Source organism: Suricata suricatta, chromosome 5 (assembly GCF_006229205.1).
Source record: "Suricata suricatta isolate VVHF042 chromosome 5, meerkat_22Aug2017_6uvM2_HiC, whole genome shotgun sequence".
In the NCBI taxonomy this organism is placed as follows: Eukaryota; Metazoa; Chordata; class Mammalia; order Carnivora; family Herpestidae; genus Suricata; species Suricata suricatta.
Genome location: NC_043704.1, coordinates 79,835,406 through 79,856,129, shown reverse-complemented (window position 1 = coordinate 79,856,129; position 20,724 = coordinate 79,835,406). Strand labels below are relative to the sequence as shown.

The 20,724-nt window shown below is 43.2% G+C and overlaps 1 protein-coding gene across 1 annotated transcript in view; it reads left to right on the top strand.

The window, feature by feature from the left end:
- The first annotated feature begins 8,480 nt into the window (after nucleotides 1–8,480).
- RTP1 (receptor transporter protein 1) overlaps nucleotides 8,481–20,724 on the top strand; it is a 75,129-nt gene continuing 62,885 nt past the window's right edge. The window contains exon 1 of the mRNA XM_029940748.1: nucleotides 8,481–8,530. The gene's annotated coding sequence lies outside the window, so the exon portion shown is untranslated. The remainder of the gene's footprint in view (nucleotides 8,531–20,724) is intronic.

The following is a 20,724-nucleotide window of genomic DNA, read 5'->3' as shown; positions in this document are numbered from 1 at the left end:
CCACCTCAGACCAATGTCTCCCCATCCTATTCGGGCTGAGATTTGAGGGATCTTGGAGCTTCAATTAAAGGGTCAAGACCAAAGCATGAAGCAAGATTTGGGGAAGCAAGAATGGCCTCTGACAGAGAAGTGCCATATGGAGGGGGTGCACGTACATACCGCGGTCAGTCCAGAAGTGGGGGCAGGGGCAGCAGGTGGGGGGAAGCTGCAGAGTAGCGTGGTTGCTTTGGGAAACTGAGGCTCACCCAGGGCTCTCACTGTGCTGCCCCAGATATTTATTTTTACTTCCTTCCAAAGGAAGATTGAAGGGGCCTGAAGACAGGTGGGAAACAGTTACTCAAATTTCTTTATCGGGACACTCGAAACCCCACCTGCTAAAGATCTACTGGCATTAGATGAATGGAAAGAACCCATCTCGGGCACAGACGTGAAAATGGCTGTAAGTCTTAAATTGTGAAGCTCAGGTTGAGACAAAGGCTGTGAGCCTTCGTGAATCTCTATGGAAGGAAATCAGAAGGGAAATATCTGATATGTTTTTACAGGAATACCTCTTTTCCAAACAGTAAGCCTCCTGTTCTTGGAACACATTGCACCAGGAAAGTGTGTGGCCCTGGGTACTGAGTAATAAAGTAGCATTCAATGGAGAGTTCTAGATGACAGTAAAAACACAGAGAAACCCTGAGTAGCCACTTTTACAATAAAATAATCCGTAGTTGACTCCAGGCTGTGCTTGCTTCCCAAGAGAAGGGAGTCGGTGGTTTGGCCTGGGGTGATATGCTGATCTCACTGTCTGCTGTACTTGGCCAGCGGTTAGTAATCCCAGCTTTTTCCCCTTCAGTTTCACTCCTGTGAGTTATTTCCTAGCAGGCCCTGGTAAATTCCACCAGAAGCCACATAGCAGTTGGAAGGACACCAACACTGCCAGCCCACTACTCAAAGAGTAGGGACGCTTTCTAAGTTTAATTTTACACGGGAGGTTCTACTATTCCCCAACTCAGCAATCTTCACTTAGGGCAGACTCTCTAATTCAGACCCAAAGTTCATTTAAAACTCTTTGAATCTGGTGCCCACTAATCCTGCCACCTCTTTGCACCCTCTTATTTTAGAACTTTTAAAAAATATAAAATTTGTTCATCCAGCTGTCCATTCATCCACCCACCCATCCACCTGTTTATCCAACTGATCAATGTGGATGGATATACGATGTTCCTAGTAATGGCGCAGTGTGATAAAGTTACAAAGACTGTAACAATGATAATGACAATCACCAAAATGGTGGCGTAGAAGCCCCCAGCTCCTGTCCCCACATAAAGATCAAGAATTAGCTGGCTGTGAACAAAAACAGTTCTGGGATCCACTTAAGGAATCTTGGCAACACAGTGAAACACAAGCACCGGAGCATAACTGCAGGCGGAGGAGGACTGCTACGTTTTGCCTGAATCGCCCCACCTTGCAAACTGGTGTTGCTCTGTGCCAAGCAGGGATTTCCCAGCTAGAAAAAGCTCCACGTGTCAGGAGAGGAAAAATGGGCTGAGCAACCAGCTTCTCCAGCTTTTCATGGCATCACAGAAAAGGCCTGCTTCAGTCTCGCTCAACCCAGACATGCAAAGCGGAGACATATAGAGAGGGCTAGGAGCAAAGAGGAAAGCAGGGGCTACCAACACAGCCCTACGGGAGGAGCACTTGTGGTTCAGTGACCTGCTTCACAGATAAACCCAACAGCTTTCACTCCTGAAGAAGAGTGATGATGAAGAAGAAGCCAATGGCCAGCACGGCTCCCAGATCCCAGCATATGTCACTGGCTTTCACGCTACAGGTATTTGTGTTCACGGATGCCAGCCACCTGCGACCCTCCTGCTCCACTGCCACCCCCTCCCTGTCCCCGCCAAAGCCTGGGCATCACACTGGCAGCCATCTCGGGCCTCCATGGCCGCATCAGAGCAAAGCAATGGCCTAGATCTTCACGGCTGATCCCACTGCTGTGTGTGCACTCAGGCCCAGCCCCTCCAGCTGCTTCCTTGCGTGCTGCCAACCTGACATCCATCACCAGCCTTTACTGCAGTGACACACCCAGGGAGACTACTATGCAGCCGTGGGAAAGCATGCTGCCAGCCAGGGCCCCCCACAGCTGCTCGTGGGCCCAGATCAGGCCCTGTCTTCTGTCGCTGGCCCTTGCCACTATACTAACCTGTCGCTAGCCCTCCATCTGTGTAGTTGCACCCCCTGGCCCAATCCCTGTCACCAGCCTCCACTGAACTATACACATGCAGCAGAGATGGTACAACAATGGGAGATTGCTGATATTCAGGGTCTTCATAGCTGCCAGTGAGCCTGGAGTTGTCCCTGGCCCTTTTTGTTCACCCTGGCTGTGTGTGTCTGCAACTGGTGCCTGCCATTACATAGGCACCTGCAGCTGGCCCCCACTGCTGTGTGTGTGCATACCACCAGCTCTGGCCATGGAGGTGCCACTGAAGATCACAATAGCTCTTGCAGTCATTACTAATTCCCCCACCCCACCAGGCCTCCCCAGGGACACACAGTTGATGCTGGGGACTGTGGCTTGAGCTGAAGAAATATGCCTCCCCCTGGACTCAGTATTGCCACATGCTCACAAATGGAGCCCTGCACCACTTGACCTGGGATCACAGTGTACTCCAGCATGCCCCCATCTGCAAGTGAAAGTCTTCCCTTACCAAATTCAGCCCCTAAAATCTAGAAGAGGTAACTGCTTCTTCCAATGCACAGACACCTACGTGGGGCTCCAGGAATCTTTGAGAATAAGGGAGGGGTGCCTGTGTAGCCCAGTTGGTTAAGTGTCCAACTGTTGGTTTTGGCTCTGGTCCTGATCTTGCAATTCTTGGGTTTGAGCCCCATATTGGGCTCTGTGCTGATGGCATGGAACCTGCTTGGAATTCTGTCTCTCCCTTTCTTTGCCTCTTACCTGTTTGTGTTCTCTCTCTCTCTCTCTCAAAAAAGATAAATAAACTTTTAAAAGATTAAGGGAAACATGATTCCACTAAAGGAATACAGTAAGCCACTAATAACTATCCCCAAAGAATGGAGATCTAAGAATTGTCTGACAAAGAATTCAAAATAATCATTCTAAAAATGCTCAGAGAGGAGCTGAAAGAGAACAGAGATAAACAAGTTAATGATATCAGGAAAATAATACAAAAACAAAATAAATTTGACAAACAGAAAACATGAAAAAGAACCAAAGAGGGATTTGAAGAATACAATAACTGAAGAATTCTATTGAAGAATTCAATAGTTTCAACAGCACACTTGACTAAGCAGAAGAAAGAATTAATGTGCTAGAATACAGACCAATTAAAAGTATCAATCAGGGAAGCAAAAGGAAAAAACGAAAAGAGCCCATTGTGACTTAAGGGACACCATCAAGGGAAATAAGGTACATGTCACTGGAATCTCAGAAGAAGAGGGGGAAAAGGGATAAAAAGCATATTTAAAGAAGTAATGGCTGAGAACTTCCCAAATCTGAGGAGAGATTTAAACACGAAAACTCATGAAGCTAATAGGTCACCCAAAAATATCAAACCAAGGACATCTTACCCAGGACACAGTATAATAAAACAGTCTAAAATCAAAGACAAGGAATTTTAAAAGAAGAGAAAAAAACATTCTTGCAACAAGGAACCCCCCATAACACTATCAGTGAATTTTTCAGTAGAGGTCTTGCAAGCTAGGAGAGAATGAGATGATATATTCAAAGTACTGAAAGAAAGAGATAGCCAGTATTCTACCCAGCAGATTGTCCTTCAGATATGAAAGCAAAATACAGACCGTCCCTAAAAAACAAACAAACAAAAAGCCGAAGGAATTCATCCTGCTGAACCTGCTTTGCAAAAAATGTTGAAAAAAGTTTTTCAAGCTGAAACAAAAGGCCACTAACTAATAACATGAAAATGTACAACACTGGTAAATATAAACATAGATTCCAAATACTCAAATACTAATGTGGTGAATGTGGTGCTACTTAACTCGAGCATAAGGGTTAAAAGACAAAAGTATTAAAAATAACGATGGCTATACCAATTTGCTAATGGATACACAATACAAAAATATGTAAATCAGGACATCAAAAACATAAAAGCAGGGAATAGAAGGGTAGAGTTTTTGTATGCAATTGAAATTAAACTCATCAGCATAAAATAGACTGTTATTTATATAAAAGTTTTTATAAACTTTTCACAGGAACCACAAAACAAAACCTAGAGTAAAATCACAAAAGATAAAGAGAAGAAAATCAGAAAATACACTAAGGAAAATCATTAATCCACAAAAAAAGGCACCAAGAGATGAAGAAAGGGTCAAGAAAAGTATAAAACAGCCAAAAAAGACTATGATGGTATTAGTAAGTCCTTATCTATCAATAATTACCCTAAAGGTAAATGGATTAAATTCATCAAAGACATCAAGTGGTGGATGGATAAAGAACAAGAAGCAAATATATGCTGCCTAGAAGATTTCCAATGGGGAAAGGACAGTCGGTCTCTTCAATAAATGGAGCAGGGAAAACTGGATAACCACATGAGGAAGAATGACATTGGACTCCTACCTTACACCACTCACAAAAATGAACTCAAAATGGACCACAGATTTAAATAAAACATAGGAACTGAAACCAGAAAACTCAGAAAAAAATCACATTAAAAAACTCTTTAACATTGGACTTGGCAATGATTTTTTTTTTAGATATGACACCAAAAGCAAAGGTGACAAAAGCAAAAATCAACAAGCAGGACTACATTGAACTAAAAAGCTTCTGCACAACAAAGAAACAATCAACAAAATGAAAAGGCGCCTTACAGAATGGAGAAATTATTTGCAAATCCTGTATCTAATAGGGAATTAAAAATCCAAAATTTATCGGGGGGCCTGGGTGGCTCAGTTGGTTAAACATCTGACTTTGGCTCAGGTCATGATCTCATGGTTCATGGGTTTGAGCCCCACGTCAGGCTCTGTGCTGTAAGCTCAGAGCCTGGAGCCTGCTTCAGATTCTGTCTCTCTGCCTCTCTCAAAAGTAAATAAACATTAAAAAATTTTTTTTAAATACAAAATTTACAAAGAACTCATACAACTCAATAGCAAAAATACAATCAAATCAAAATATTGTAAAGAGAGAAAGATCTAAATAGACATTTTTTTCAAAGAAAACATACAAATGACCCAAACAGGTACATCAAGAAGTTCTCAAAATCACTAATCATCAGGGAAATGCAAATCAAAGTCACAAAAGTTATCACCTCACACCTGTTAGAAACACTATCATCAAAAATAGCTAAAAAGTGTTGGCAGTGATGTGGAGAGAAAGGAACCCTTGGTCAAAGTTCCTGGGGGAAAGCTTACAAGAGGTATCTCAATAAGCCACGTCCCTCACTACTGCTGTCTGTCCTGAGATTGTAAGGAATATTTGTCATTTTTCTTTGCTAAATCCTATTCTAGATCCCCCACCTTGCTCTTAACTACTATTTCTGGCAGTCTAGGCGGCTAGCCTGGTGAGATGACCCAGACCTTCAACCTCAGGATTCTGAGCTCTTGGTTACCATGCCTTTATTAGGCCATGGCTCTGTAACTACCCATTCGCACCAATTACTGGCCATGGAGTACCAAGGAATATTCCAGTGGGCCACCTGAGCACCAAATGTATTCTTCCTTACCTGCTTTATAAAGCACAGTTCTGTCTCCCCAGAGGCAATTCCCCCAATAGTCTGGCAATTCATTTCTATATCTTTTGGTCTCCTGGCAGTAACTAGTTGGTAGCCATTGCTTTAAATTTAATGGGATTATTTTTTTTTAATATTTTTTCATGTTTATTTGAGAGAGAGAGGCAGAGCACAAATAGGGGAGGGGCAGACAGAGAAGGAGAAAGAGAATCCCAAGAGGGCTCTGGACTTACATGTGGGACTTGAACCCATGAACGATGAGATCATGACCTGAGCCAGAATCAAGAATCAGACGCTTAACTGACTGAGCCACCCAAGCACCCCTTTAATGAGATTCTTAACATATCCCTTGATGGAAACATATCTTCCCTGGAAACCAAGACTTTTAGACCCACAGGGCCTAAGTTTGCAGGAGTAAGAAGTACAAATTCTTCAAGTGGGAGTGATGGTAACTGAGGTCATTTCCTACTTCTACCAGTTGATTGCCAGACTCATATGTTCTACCTGACTGATTACACAAGAACCCAATCCTCACAGGGTATCATCTCCAAGCTGGCATTTCAGATGCGCCTTTTAGAGGCTGATTCAACAGCCTCTGGATGATGTAGTAGAGGACTGGTGGATCCTACAGTTTTGTGCCCATGGACACACATCCAGAGCATCATTATGCAGTATTTTATGCTGGTAAATCAGATTCTCTGGGGGCCCTTGGTTAGAGAACTGAGGCCTGTGAGCAGGAAAGGCAAACCCATTCCGTGAATATACATCAAACCCAATCAAGAAAAACGTTTTCCTTTTCAGAGTGGACAGAGTCCAATGTAACAAATGTTTCACTAAATGACTCATTGTCTTTGAGGATTAACACTGTATTTGGATTCAGTGTTGGTTTGTTTCTGATAGGTCATTCCGCAAGGCCAGCTGTTAGATCCACCTGGGTGAAATGGAGCTATGGGCCCATAAACAGTGTGTCTTCATCTCTGCCTTCATGGCTGCTCATTTCCTGGGCCTATTATACAAACACTGATATGGCCTATGGCCAAAAATACAGGTGAACTGACATCCATTGGAAGAGTCACTCTGTCCTGCTTGTGGTAGCCTCTTCTGCAGGGATGGATGCTTACTGGTGGGCATGAAACATGTGGTACAAAAATGCTCATCTTTTGAGCCCACACACCTAGGTTTGTCTGTAGACTGCTTTATTCCTGATTTTCCCACCTTTCTCCCTCGAGGCCCCTAACCAATCATCCAAGCCATTCACGACTGCCCATGATTCTATATATACATATCCTTACCACAGGCCATCTCTCTGTCCATATAACAGAGATGACCAGATGCAATGTCCAAACTCTGCCCAGGTGGGGAATTCTCCTCACCACCATCTTTCAGGGCCACCCATGAACGGAGGGCATATACACTGCTGACTGCAGTGCTACAGCATGTCAGCGCCAACCATGCATATTTAGTTCATGGTTGATTTTTGGCTTATGCCAACATACTCCATCCATGAATCAGACCTAGGTATTTTCCCCCTTTGTCAGGTAATCAAAGGAACTCCCCCACAAGACCACAGTTGTTAGCAGAGAGGTTACTGGTGCATTGGTGATGAGGAGTGAATGCAAACGGAGCTGCCTGCGCATGCAGATTATTTGTGTCCTCTGGCAGCGGCTGCATGCACATCCAGAATACACCACTTCTGTCACAGAATGCCCAGCATCATGACTTGGAGATTCTGACAGCTCTCAGCGCAGGTGGGCCGCTCTGGCCCAAGAGTTACTTGATTTCCTAAGATCAGATACTTTGTCTCTATCAGGGCCCAGGACCATGCTAGGAAGCTGTTTTTTGTTTTGTCTCTGTTTTAATGCTGCTGCATATAATTTCATGCTGCAGGTGGTGGGCCTTCCTCTCTTTGATATATCTAGGAAATCCAGCAATATTACCACGTTCTACAGTAGTCATCATTTTGATTTCCCTTGTATTTCTCAGATGCTGGGGATATTGAATGAGTGAATGCATTGCCCTCTACCTGTGTAGTGCCTCAGTTAACCTCAGGTGAAGGTTTTAGTAACTGCAGTGCTACAGCATGTCAGCGCCTACCCACATGGAGTCATTGCCATCTGGCCAGGGTATGGTCCAGCCCCAGAATCTCATCCTCAGGGTAGTGTGCTTCCTAGGACCAATTCTGTTACTGTCTCATACTGGTTTCTCCCAGAATCACAGCCTGAGTCAGGGACTCAAGTGCTAGTGATTTATTAAGGGAGACATGAGTGAGGAAGTGGCAGAAGCAGGATAGGGGAGGAGATGAGGCTAAGCAAGGCAGCAATTCCTGGTGGAGCGCAGGTTTAACCGGAATTGTAAGAGACCTCCAGGAAGTAACTGACTCTTCACAGTTTGTCTCACCCATTCTTTTCACAACAAAGGAGCTGTGTGTGGGGGTAGAAGGTAAATGTAAAATACCCAGGCACCTCCTGCGCTCAGTAAGGATGCACAGCCCCGCCTAGGAGAGAAGGCCTGTGAAGGTCACAGGTGTTGGCCGTTACCTTCGAAGGATGCGGAAGCTGGGGGGCGGGGTGAAGACACATGTGGTGGAAGGGCTCTGGGGGGCTCTGGGCAGGGCACCCTCTGCCTACTCCAAAGTGATCCAGAGAGAACTGCTCTGAGTTCAGAAGATCAGGAGATCACGAGTGAGACGGAGTGGCTAGAGAAGGCTCCCCAGACAAGGTCGGACTTCGAGTGGATTTATGGAGAGGAAGTACACTTGCGACTCCAACTACTGCATTTACAGAGGCACTGCAGCCGCATTCGGCGGGGCTGTCCGCACTGACCGGCGCGCAGGAGGGCCTAAGGTAAGGACTTAGAGCAGCTGATGTGGACAGTCTTGAGTAAGTTCGCTAGAACCCTTGTTAGGCTGGAGGAAAAAAAGACAGCAAAAACACTGATACCTCAAACATCTCTACTTGCTCACTCCTCTCTCCATATATGCGTCAAGGCCTCTCCTAGAAAGAGGCCTTTTGAAGGGGTACATGCCAAACACCTTGGCCTCCTCCCAGCCCTCACGAGCCCCTTTTCTTTCCCATCCGTCACTCTATGTGCTCGTCACCAGGCCTCAAAGCAACATGCTGCATCCTCTCTTGGGTGTCTGTACCTACTGAATGTTTATTATCCCCCTGCCTCCTCTGAGGGCTCAGAATTTTCTGCAAGTTCCGTATCTTTGCAACCTAATAAAATAGGAGATGCTAGAAAAGTGTAATATATTAGGATTATGAGAGCCCAGGGACCAGTTTTGTTCAAGCGAACAGGAGTGACTTTCGGAAGAATGGGGGGCCTGATTTGAGTCTTAGAGTATGCTACGATGTAGAGAAGGTGAAGGGAAATTGCCTTCAAGGGAGCTGAGGTATGTGAGTGAAGGTATCTAGTATGGAGGCCAGAGGCGGGAGAATGGGACATTAGTGCCTCCTGAACTCAATCCTAAGATTGCTTCTTTATTTTTGTTTTAGAAATTATTTGCTACAATGGAAGATGAAAGCTTAGCTATCTTACAACTCACCCCTCACCCATACACACTTCTCTATACCCCATGCCTAGTATACTCCTTCTAGTATCATGTTCGGTTAAATCAGTATTTGATCATTGTATTTTTATTATATAAATGTTATTTGGTGAGCCATAATTCGTGGTTAAATTTTCTTTCTTTTAAATTCTTCCTACCTCAGAGTTAATCACTTTTGTGTGTGTGTGCTTGCTTAGTATTCTTGTGTAATATCCTGTTTTATCCCCCAATTCTGACAGAGCTATAAAACTTTTCTCGTATATTTACTCACAAATATTAGATATTACCTTCCTGTTTTGAGTGGGGTGGTGGGGGAACGATCCCTCCAGGACTGGCTTTCTCTAAGCCCACGGTAAACAGCATTGTCCTGGAACTTCATTTTGTCATTCTCTGAGGAACTCCCTTTGTCCCTCTCTCCTCTTTGAATTCTGTTCCTTCTCATCCCCTCTCAACTGGTTCCTTCTTGGTTTGCATTTCCTTGTTTTTGTGGCAAATACCAAACCAGTGGTTTCCAGAAAGACAGGGCACACAGAAAGAGAGAGGGAAGTGGGGAGCACAGGTTGGGATGGTGCCAAGATCACATCATATAGAAGGGGATGTGAAGTGAGCACTGGAGGGTAATGCAAGAATGCTGTGTGCTTCTGGACATTCTTCCTGCGAACACAGAATGTTTCAGCTCTACAGAACTGGAAAGGCAAGGGCCTTCAGATAAAGCTCTATACTCTTCAGTGCACATTACAGGCTTGGATTTCACACGGAGGACTTACAATCCCTCCCCAACCACCAAAACTATACTTAAAAGTCTGTACTTAGCCACTGACAGAAGAGGGCACCTTTAAACTAAGAATCTTGTAAACCATCTCAGATCCACAAAAATAATTGAAGAAAATGATATAAATCTATGCAAAATTTACTTAAAGGTAAAAAAGAATCAATACATCGCAAGTGAGAAATCCTCCACCATTCCAAGGGAGATAGCAAACAAAACAGAACAAATCCGAACCACAGGAAGCAACCATGAAGCAGAAGAAAATGGCATGACGACCTTCTAGATTGAACTAAATAGCCTCGAACAAGTATTTGGAAATATGAAAAATTGCCTAGAATCAGAAATCAGAAACATAAATGAGTTTGGAAAAAGAACAGGAAGAAATTAAAAGAGAGTTGCTCAAACTCAAGAAATAAGCAGAACAAAAGAAATTTAGACTCGAAGAGGAAATTCTAGGAAGCTGAGTGTGTGAGATTCCTAGGGCTGCCTTAACAAACCACCAAACACTGAGTGGCTGGAAACAACCGAAATGGGTTCTCTGGTGTTTCTAAGGGCTGGAAGTCCGCCAGCAAAGAGTCAGCAGGGCTGGTTCCTCAAGAGGCTGCCCCCTCACTTCTGGTGGCTTCTAGCAATCCTTGGCTCTTTGGTTTTGTACATGCATCACTGTAATCTCTACCTCCATCTTCACATTCCCTTCTTCTCTACGTCTGCTCTCCTTTTCTTCTAAGGATGCTTGTCTTTGGAATTTGGGTCCATCTGGATAATCTAGGATGTTCTCATCTCAAGATCCACATGGTAATTACATCTGCCCTAACTCCTTTTCCAAAAATAGTCACATTCACAGTTTTTGAGAGTGGACCTAGCCTGGGGGGGTGGGGGGAGTAGCCTTTCAACCCACTACAGCACCCAAGGGAGAACAGGCTCAAATGTAAATTCAGTAAGTGGCACTAAAGGAAGTGAGCAAACAGCTAAGAAATTAAATGAGATAGAAAAGAAAAATACAGTCGTGAAGGAAATGGTTGACACAGAAGACAAAGCAACATGGGAAAATTTGGAGTCCTTAAAGAATAATATAAAACATGGAATGATGATTATTTAAAACTATAATTAATAACTATAAGAAATAAAACACAAATCTACAAACTGAAAGGATCTACTAGATAGCTGGAAAGATTAATCTGAAATAATCAACTCCGAACTCAGCTACTAAAGCTTTCTCCTTCCTGCCCTCTACTGAGTCCGCACTGGCTCAATTACCACAGCTTCACAGTAAGTCCCCAAACCAGGAAGTATGAGTCCTTCGACATGGTTGTTCTTTTTCAACGTTGTGCGTTTCCATAAAAATTTGACAACACACTTGTCTATTTCTACTATAAAGCCTATGATGTTTCTGATTAGAATTGTGTTGAACCTATATATCAATCTGGAGAGAAATGACATTTTTGCAACATCGGGCTTTCTAATCTATGAACACAGTTTATGTCTCCATTTACTTAGGGCTTTGCCTTCTTTCATCTGTGTTTTGTAGTTTTCAGCATTCAATTGTACACATACTTTGTTAGATTTATACTGAAGTATTTAATGTTTTTTAGTGTATTATAGATGGCACTATTTTAAAAAATTAAATTTCCAATCACTCACTTTTACAATATAGAAACTCAACTAATTTTTTACATTGACCACACATACTGTCACATGGTAGCTTATGAAGTCTGGTATCTGTTTTGTAGAATTTGGAGGATTTTCTACATAGAAAACACTTCATTTATGAATAGAAACAGTTTTATTGCTTCCTTTCCGGTATGTATAAAACCTCCTTTTCTTGTCTTAGTAAACTCAGTTTGATGTCGAATAGGGTTTTTTAAAAAAATGCTTTTTAAAAACTGTTTTATTTTTTTGAGAGAGAGAAAGACAGACAGACAGCAGGAGGGGGGTTGTTCAGAGAGATCGGGAGATGCAGAATCCGAAGATAGGCTCCAGGCTCTGAGCTAGCTGTCAGCACAAAGCCTGATGCGGGGCTTGAACTCATGAACCGTGAGATCACGACTTGAGCCGAAGCTGGACGTTCAACCAATTGAGCCACCCAGATGCCCCTCGAATAGGATTTTGAGAGAAAACACACGTACTTTGTTTCTGACTTACCAGCAAAGCAGTCAAGATAGATTTTTTTGTAGATAACAATCACAGAAGAAATCGTTTTCCTCTATTCCTAGTTTGCTGAATATTTTTTTAGCCATAAATGCATGTAATACTTTGTCATCGTGTTATTTCTATTATTTCCATTTGACGCTTTTTTTTAATAGTTTCCATCTCTCTACTAAAATTCTCCCCCTGTTCACATGTTATCCACCTTCTCCACTTGAGCCTTTAACATATTGTAGTTATTTAAGTGATAGTTCCAACATAAATCATAGATGAGTCTGTTTTATTTCTGCTGGTTGCTTTGGGATTATATTTTTCTTTTTTGTGTATTTTGTATTTTGGTTGAAAGGCAGACATTGTATAGGACAGTAAAAACTGAGGCATGTAGTGTTTAAGCCTGGAATTGGGCAGCCTTTTGCTGGGCCACAGTATGTGGGAGGTTGAGTGACTGTAGTCAGAGTGGAGCTGGGTTTGGGTTTTGTTCTACATTTACTTTCAGTTCACCAGTGGCTTCCAATTCTAGTGTTACCTTGTACTTACGGTGTGACAAGCTTACCTTTTCCTCAATGTTCCTGCTCTACTCTTCTCTTTAGGCCTTTACTGTTTGCCTTTGCCTGCATTTCAGAAAGGTTGTCTCTTGACTCTTTTACTCCTCCCCTAGAGTAGATTGCAGCTGCTTCTTACTACCAGTGCTTGGTCACCTGGCTGGGGCAGGATTCCTTGGTCCCACCTCAGTCTTAGGCAAGCCCTACATCCCTGCATTTCGGGGGTGGTAGTTGGTCAGGGATCCTGTCCTCCCCCAGCAGTAGGAGACCTCTGATAGACTGAGCCCATGATGACGTTTTTCTTTCTGCTCCTTACAGCCATAATCAGCCTTCAGCCATGCTCTGGGAGGAGTAGGGGCTGCTGTTCTTGGCCCACCAGCCAGCCTTCTGCTCTGACTGAGATACATTTCCAGACAAGGCTTCCTGCCTTTCCTGCAATAGAGACTGCTCCTGTCCTCCAGGCCTGTATCCCAGGGAAGTCATCTCTTCTAGACTCCTCCTCTGCTAGCCAGACTTCGTTATGAGTGAAAATCTTATGGGGGTCCATGGAGGAAATGCCTGCCAGTGGGTATGAAATCCCTTATTTCTGTGGTTCCTAGGGGTCCTGTCCTCTCAGATTATCCCACATTCACACTCAGACTTGAGCAACTGGATTAAAATGTTAGCTGAATAATTCTTCTCTACTTATGATAGGACCCCATATTCTTTCTGTGCCTTTCATGTAAGTCAGTGTTTTGTGTCTTGTCTCTTTTTAGAGACTCCTGTATTTCACTGGAGTTAGATAACCAGCTACCTGAAACCTTACCTAGCTAATGAGTTCAAGGAAAGTTGCAATTGTATAGATTGTCCTCTGGCTTCTCAGGATTTTTATCTTTGATTTTCTATCATTTGAAAATGATATGCCTGGGGGCGCCTGGGTGGCTCAGCTGGTTAAGCATCTGACTTCACCTCAGGTCATGATCTCACAATCTGTGGGTTCGAGCCCCGCATCAGGCTCTGAGCTGTCGGCCTGCTTCAGATTCTATGATTCTCTCTTTCTGCCCCTCCCCCGCTCACTCTCTGCCTCGGTCTCTCTCTCAAAATAAAGAACTAAAAAAAAGATATGCCTGGCTATATAGCATTTTAAAAAATGTATCCTGCTTAGTATTCTGTAGGCGTGTGGCTCTGTGCTTAGTGACTGACATTTGGGGGTAATCCTCCATCACTATTGTTTCATATATTCCTTCTGTTTCTATTTTCTCCTTCTGGCATATCCATTGCATGTATGTTACGGTTTTTGTACTATCCCACAGTCCTTGGATATTCTGTTCTGCTTTTTTCAGTTTTTGTTCTCTTTGCTTTGCAGTTTTGGGGATTTCTATTGGTATATCCTCAGGCTCAGAGATTCTTCCTCGTCTGTGCAGCCTACTAATAAACCCGTCAAAGGCATTTTTTTCCCATTTCTGTTATAGTGTTTTTGATTGTTTTTTGGTTCTTTCTTAGGATTTCCATTTCTCTGCTTACCTTGCCCATCTCTTCTTGCTATTTTACCCCTTAGAACCTTCAGCATATTACTGATAGTTGTTTTAAATTTCCTGGGCTGCTGGGATTCCAACATTCCTGTGATGACTGGTTCTGATGCTTGTCCTGTGTCTTCAGATTGTGTTCCTTTAGTGTGCCTTGTAAATCTTGGCAGGACACGTGATACCAGTTAAAAGGAACTGGTGCAAATGGGCCTTTAGAAATGTGGTGGTGAGGGGGGAAGAGGAACTATTCTGCACTCCTACGACTGGGTCTCAGTCTTTTCATGGGCCTACGTCTCTGCACCGTGAACTTCACAAGTGTTTCTCAGTTCTTCTCTCTTGTTAGGTGGAGCAAAAAGTTAGAATGAGCTGGAACAGTGTAATTCCCTTCTCCTATGACAGACAGGCTCTGGTTACCCAGTTTTCCCTGAGGACAGGCTTTGTTAAGAAGAACAGGGTCCTCTGGTATACTTTTTAATTTTTTTTTAGTTTGTCAAATTGGTTTTAAAATGGTTTTCCCATTCCACTGAGGGAAGGGTGAGGAGCTTTTTCTCCAAAATTCTGTGAGAATTTGGTCATGTTCTTAGGAGGTAAATCTCACAAAGTTATTCCCTTTCCCCATGACTGGGTCCCTCTGGTGTTTTAAATTCTGAGTTGTCCACCCTAGAGCCTCTAGTAATTTGTCAATTATAGTTTAGGTTTTCCTACCCTGCCACTGGTTCTCACGGTGTTTTCTGCTTATGAGTCTCTAATCAGGTAGGCTGTGACTCTCTCCAGTCTTGGGGGCAACAATTTGCCCTGTGTCCTCCCTTCTCTTATGGATCCAAAAGTTGTTGATCTTTCCGTCTGTTCAGCTTTTTAACTTGTTAAGAATGCTAACTTCTAAGCTCCTCATATGCAGAACAGAAACCTGGAAGTCTGTGAGTTAAGATATTCTATTGTAGACCTAGGACAACAATTGGGTTCAGAGTAACATACAGTTGGGGGCACGTGGGTGGCTCAGGCGGTTCAGTATCTGACTTTGGCTCAGGTCATGGTCTCGCGGTCCATGAGTCCTTCACTTTGGCTGCTGTTTTAGTAATGACAACAGAGTAAAACAGGCTGATATAGATGCTTTTACTTAAATTTGCCACTGTTTTCTATGATCCTCACTAGCTCAAAGTATGTCAGAGAAAGAGGGCAAGTGAGGGACTGAGCGTGAGGCTGTGTGGGCTCTGATGCTCAACAAACTCGCAACCAAGGGGAGGAAAGCTCTCTAATGCATCTGTTAAGGGTCGTGCCGGGTGCCTGGGGCTTTCCTCCATTTTCCGGCCTCCATTAAAAGAGAAAGGATTTCAACGGACCACAGATTCCATTAGAAGACAGATGTCCTGTGGTCAGAACATAACCTGTCTTGTGTCTGTATGACAGATTAAAAGCTTTGAAGCATCAATGCTAGAGTGTAGTCAAAACCCTTGCCACATCCAGAAGACAGATGAGAAACAGAAGATACAGGAGTAACATCCCCAGAACCAGGCCACTCCAAGCAGAGGTTCAGTCAACCCAGGTGGCTTAATCCAGCTCGGGGTCCAGCCTCTGAAACTCTGAAACTAGGCCTTTTGTGAAAAAAACTGTATGCTTTTTATTGCCTTGCAGTTTACAAAGTTTTTCTTGATATCTTTTGAGACTTGTAATCCAGTGAGGAAGGCAGCTTCCTATTTTCAGATGAAACAATGAAGACTCAAGAGAGGTCTACTCCAAGATCAAATGACTACTGGGGAGAGCCAGGATGCCAGGATGCCAGGATACCTGGCTCCTCCTCCTTCGCTTTTTGTTTCTGGCTTTATTCTGGCAGGATTCTCCCCAGAAGCAGAACCACTCCCATAAGCTGAGAGTCTATGATTTCAAAATTGAGACTGAAATGTTAATATTGGAGCAAAGCTTTGTTCAGTTAGCCAGGCTCAGGATACAGAAACCAACACAGGATTTTATAGATGGATCTCTGTGGGGAAAAGGTTCTACTTACATAAATGGGTTACAAAAAGGCTTAGGGCAGAAAGCAGCCACCCAGGGGTTGAAAACCCCCAAGGCTAGGTAGCAAGATATTGCAATGGAATCACGAGTAACTTGTTATATCACCTGCAGGAAATTACTTTCCATTTGGTGCCAATGTACCTTGATCATAAACTCCACTTGCCCCTCAGACCCTTTGCCTCTTACACAACTTAATGACTGTTTTCTCCACATTCACATGTGTAAGATCTTGTTTTCTTCACGTTCACCATGTGGGTAATATCTTGTGAGCTCATATATGGTGACAAAACCCATCTGGGGCTCTTGTCTCTTCCCGGACATTAGCCTCTCTCATATTCAATTCTGTGTTGAGAACTCCAGACTCATAGTCTGCGACAGATCTCCTTTCCTCCACCACAGCTTTCCCCTCAAGTTCTATCACCCCAAACCACTGCCCTTCTAATGCACAGCCTGGTATTTCCTCCACGGTCCTGCCACTAAGTTGTCTTTCTCCACTTCATCTTAGCTCTGTATAACATTGTTCTAATTCCTATCGATGCAGGGTGTTTTGAAAAATTATGTCCTAAAAAATACCTGTCCTAGGCCTTCTTTATACTCCCAATTCTTTCTCATCCTACAATAATACCCATTCATACTTATAACATTCACCTCAGATTTCTGTGCTTAGGGAAGCTACACATTTACAAGCTAGAGCATGCCATTCCATCCTGAGAATAAGGAATTCCCTTCTAATATTAGAGATGTGCTGACCTATAGATGGGCACTTTGGTACAAAAGAAAAAATGTACCTTTCCTCTGGGCAGTTGTAGCCTTGTACAAGGGGATGGGTTGACAAGGGGAATTCTGGCAGAGTTTTAGTCCCCATTAGCTCCCTTGGTCAGGCATCTTTGTGCAATGCTCAAATTGCACAATTATACCAGATAGGCTTGGGTCAGGGAGACATTAAGAGTGTTACCTTAAGATTCTTGTTAGTGGCTGAGGGAGCCTGGGTGGCTCAGTTAAGTGTCCAACTCTTGATTTCAGCTTAGGTAATCTCACAGTTTGTGGGTTTGACCCCCCACATTGTGCTCTGTGCTGACCATGTGGAGGCCTGCTTGGGATTCTCTTTTTTTCTCTCTCTTTGCCCATCCTCCACTCATACTAAGATAAACTTTTAAAAAAATTCTTAAAAAGCTTGTTAGTGGCTGACAAGACATGTTCATTTCATCATGTATAATCACATTTGCAAGATTTAATGTTTGCTTCCAGTCCAGTAAGATCCATGAGTAGGGACTTTATACTCACTCCATATGCTAATGCCTCTTACAGTGCCTGGTATATAGTAAGCATTCCTATTCAGTCCTTTTTTCTTTTAAAGGTTTGAGAGAGACAAAGAGGGAGGGAAGGAGAGAGAGAATCCCACACAGGCTCTCTGCTGTCAGTGCAGAGCCCAATGTGGGGCTCAATCTCAGAAACTGAAATCATGACCTGAGCCGAGATCAAGAGTCAGAGGCTTAACTGAGTCACCCAGACAACCCTATTCAGTTTTCTTGATAATTGGCTTCAATACTTTGGGAAGAGCAGAGTTTACCTCTTAACTCAGACCTGACCACTGTCCCGAAGTTTACCTGTGGCAAACATAGAAGCCCTTATAGAGAAGAGTGAAGAAGATGGGCAGCCATGTCAAAATCAGAGTGCTAAGTATAACAGTTAGCCAAGGTTATTTCTGGGCCAGAGTCTGCAACTGCTTCTGGATGCTGTCTCATTTAAATAGAGCAGCTTTGGAAAGGACTGGCCCTTTCCTGACCATTGTTCTTTCCAATCCCACTCTTGTCTCTTCCTCCAATCCTTTCCCTGTACCACCAGCCAGTATGAAAACCAACCTGATTCAGGTATTTTTAGCAGCTCAAAATCTTTCAATGGTTTGATGGTGTAGGGAAAAAAGACAAAATCCTGCCGTAATGTACAAAGCCCTGCATGATTTGGCTTCTGCTTATCTCTGCAAGCTGGTCTCTCCGTTCGATAGCTGCTGTTCTCTCACTCCCTTCAAGCCTGAGCAGCTCAGGGCCTTCCTGCATGCTCTGTCTTCTGCCCCAAGTCCTTGTTCCCCTTACCGTACCTGTCACATACCTGCTCCTTCCCCTCCGCCAGTTCTCAGCTTAAATGGAATTCTGAACGCACGATGTAACAAGGGTTTCCCCACCTGCCCAGTAACTTAGCCTCCTAGCAGCCCATTCTGTCATAGTCCGTATCCCATTCTGTCCCATTCTATACATCTGTATGAGGTGATTAGAATCTACCCCAATAGGATGGGCTGGTTCCAGGAAGGTCTGTTTGGCTCACAGGTATATTCTCGGCATTAGTCAGGGGATTGGCATATAACCCAGATTCTAGCCTTTACTGAATAAACAAAAGTATATTTTTTAAGCATCAGAGAGACATGTGAACATGGGATGGGGCAAGGCAACATGCAGAAGCAAAGGCAGACACGAGAGAGGATCTCTGGCGTTGGTGCCAGGGCTCATGGCCACGCAGGTCCTGCAAGCAGCTCAGGGCAGTCAGTGAGCCTGGAGCAGTCTGGGTCATGGGTGATGGCGTCTCAGCAGCAAAAGTGGGCGCCCTTGGTCCCTTCTGTTCCCGCATGCTCTTTATTTCTCAGCAATACTTTTTGTTTCTCTTGCTAAATGTCCATCAAGAGGAAGTCTTTTCATTTTTTAAAAATAGTTCTTATGAAAAAGTTAACAGCTCATTACAGAAAAATTAAGTAGAATACCAAAAGATTCTATTAGCCCATTTATCTAGGAAAATAACAGTAGCAGCTTGATAATATCCATGTGCATATAGAAATGATCTTCCTGTAAACTGAGGCAGTAGTAGATTTTATTTTGTGGCCACAATTAAGTAATACATAACTTCTGTATAACTCTGTAGGTTGTTGCAATAACCCTTTATATTTTTAGGTCTTAAGCTGTTTCAGTGTTTCACTATTACAAATAAAAAAAAAACAAATAATACAAAGCTGGAATGACTGGCTAAAGATAAATTGGGATCTAAAAAGAGAGTAATCCATCTCCGCAAAATTTGAAATATGGATTACGCATTTAAAATTGGTAATGTATTATGAAACCATCTCATGGTACATTTATATTACTATTCTAAAACATCTGTGATACTGTTTAAATTCTAACTGTCAAAATTAGCGGACTTCTTGTCAACTGAATTGTTTCTCAAATTGTAACCCTCTACTCCACTGGAGGGCCTTAGACCTTCCATTGATAAGAAACGTCAAGTCTTGTACTTGTAGCAAAGAGGTATGCACAGCTAGTTTTTAAAGAATTTAGGTGTAAAACAAGTCTAAGCTGCAGATGGTAAGAGTAAATCATGGCAGCAGAGTCCTACTGCAAATAGTGTTAGAGATCTAGGAGCAGCACAGATCTGCTGTACACAAAGGGATGGTACAGTGTGGAAAAATTATGCAGTTCTGAGTGCATAGGTGTCCTGTTGACCCAGCCTTTTCACATGTGACCTAAGTTTCTCACTTGGTTTTTCTCACCTGATTGTATTGTTCCAAGATGCCTGTTCTATGTCTAGTACCTCCCCTAAGATACAAACAGGAAGAAGGGGAAAAAAGAAGAAGAAAAGGGCACATGCCCTGAAGTTACCCCCTTTTAAGGAGCTTTACTAGAAACTCCTCTTAACACATTTAGTTACCCCTCATTGACAAGAGCTGTGTCACACTGTGCCCTCCGTACCAGTAGTGGAGAACAGACAATGTAGTTTTGTTTTGTTTTAGCTGAGCACATTGCAAATGTGCTTCATGCAAATAGGGTTTGATTAAAAATAACGAATAGAGGGGTAGGTAACTACCAGTCTCTCATATGCACAATTTTGGAAAAGATGGCTTCCGAAGACTTTTGGGAATTTCAGCTCCCAAAATAGCCAAAAGAAAATGGGGAGGGGAGATGTAAAAAAGAGAAAAAAAAGAGGTTCTCAGTAGAAAGCCTATTGGTCTGGCTATTAAGATAGGTCCAAAAAGGCCCAAATTGATGGGCAACCCCTTAATGTCATGGTAAGGAAATACCAAGAGAAACAATAGATTGTTAACCATACTGTCTGTGTTCAAACTTCAGAGAGTTCTGAGACAACTGCCCCTAGAGGGAAGCCAGGGACCGCAAATTAGGCCACTTCCTCCACTGGGAACACTTGGGAGCAGGAAGCTTTACTTGCAAGTAACAGAAGAGTGGGTATGGAAGGTGGGGTATAGTGTGGGGTGTGGTTGAGATACAAATGTTTCAGGAACAGCAAGTCACAAGTACCCCTGTAGGAGTCTACAGGCTAACAGAGGTAATAGGCCTGGAAACACTGAATAGGTAATACAAATAGGGAGTACACTACTATCTCTGCCCCATCCTCTCTTTTTCTCCACACAAAGAACCTTTAGCTACCTATCACAGTTCATCCTACTTGGACTAAATGATGACTTCAGCTATCTATAGAAGGAATCTAGCTGACCTTGTTCTACTCTTGTATGTGACTTCAC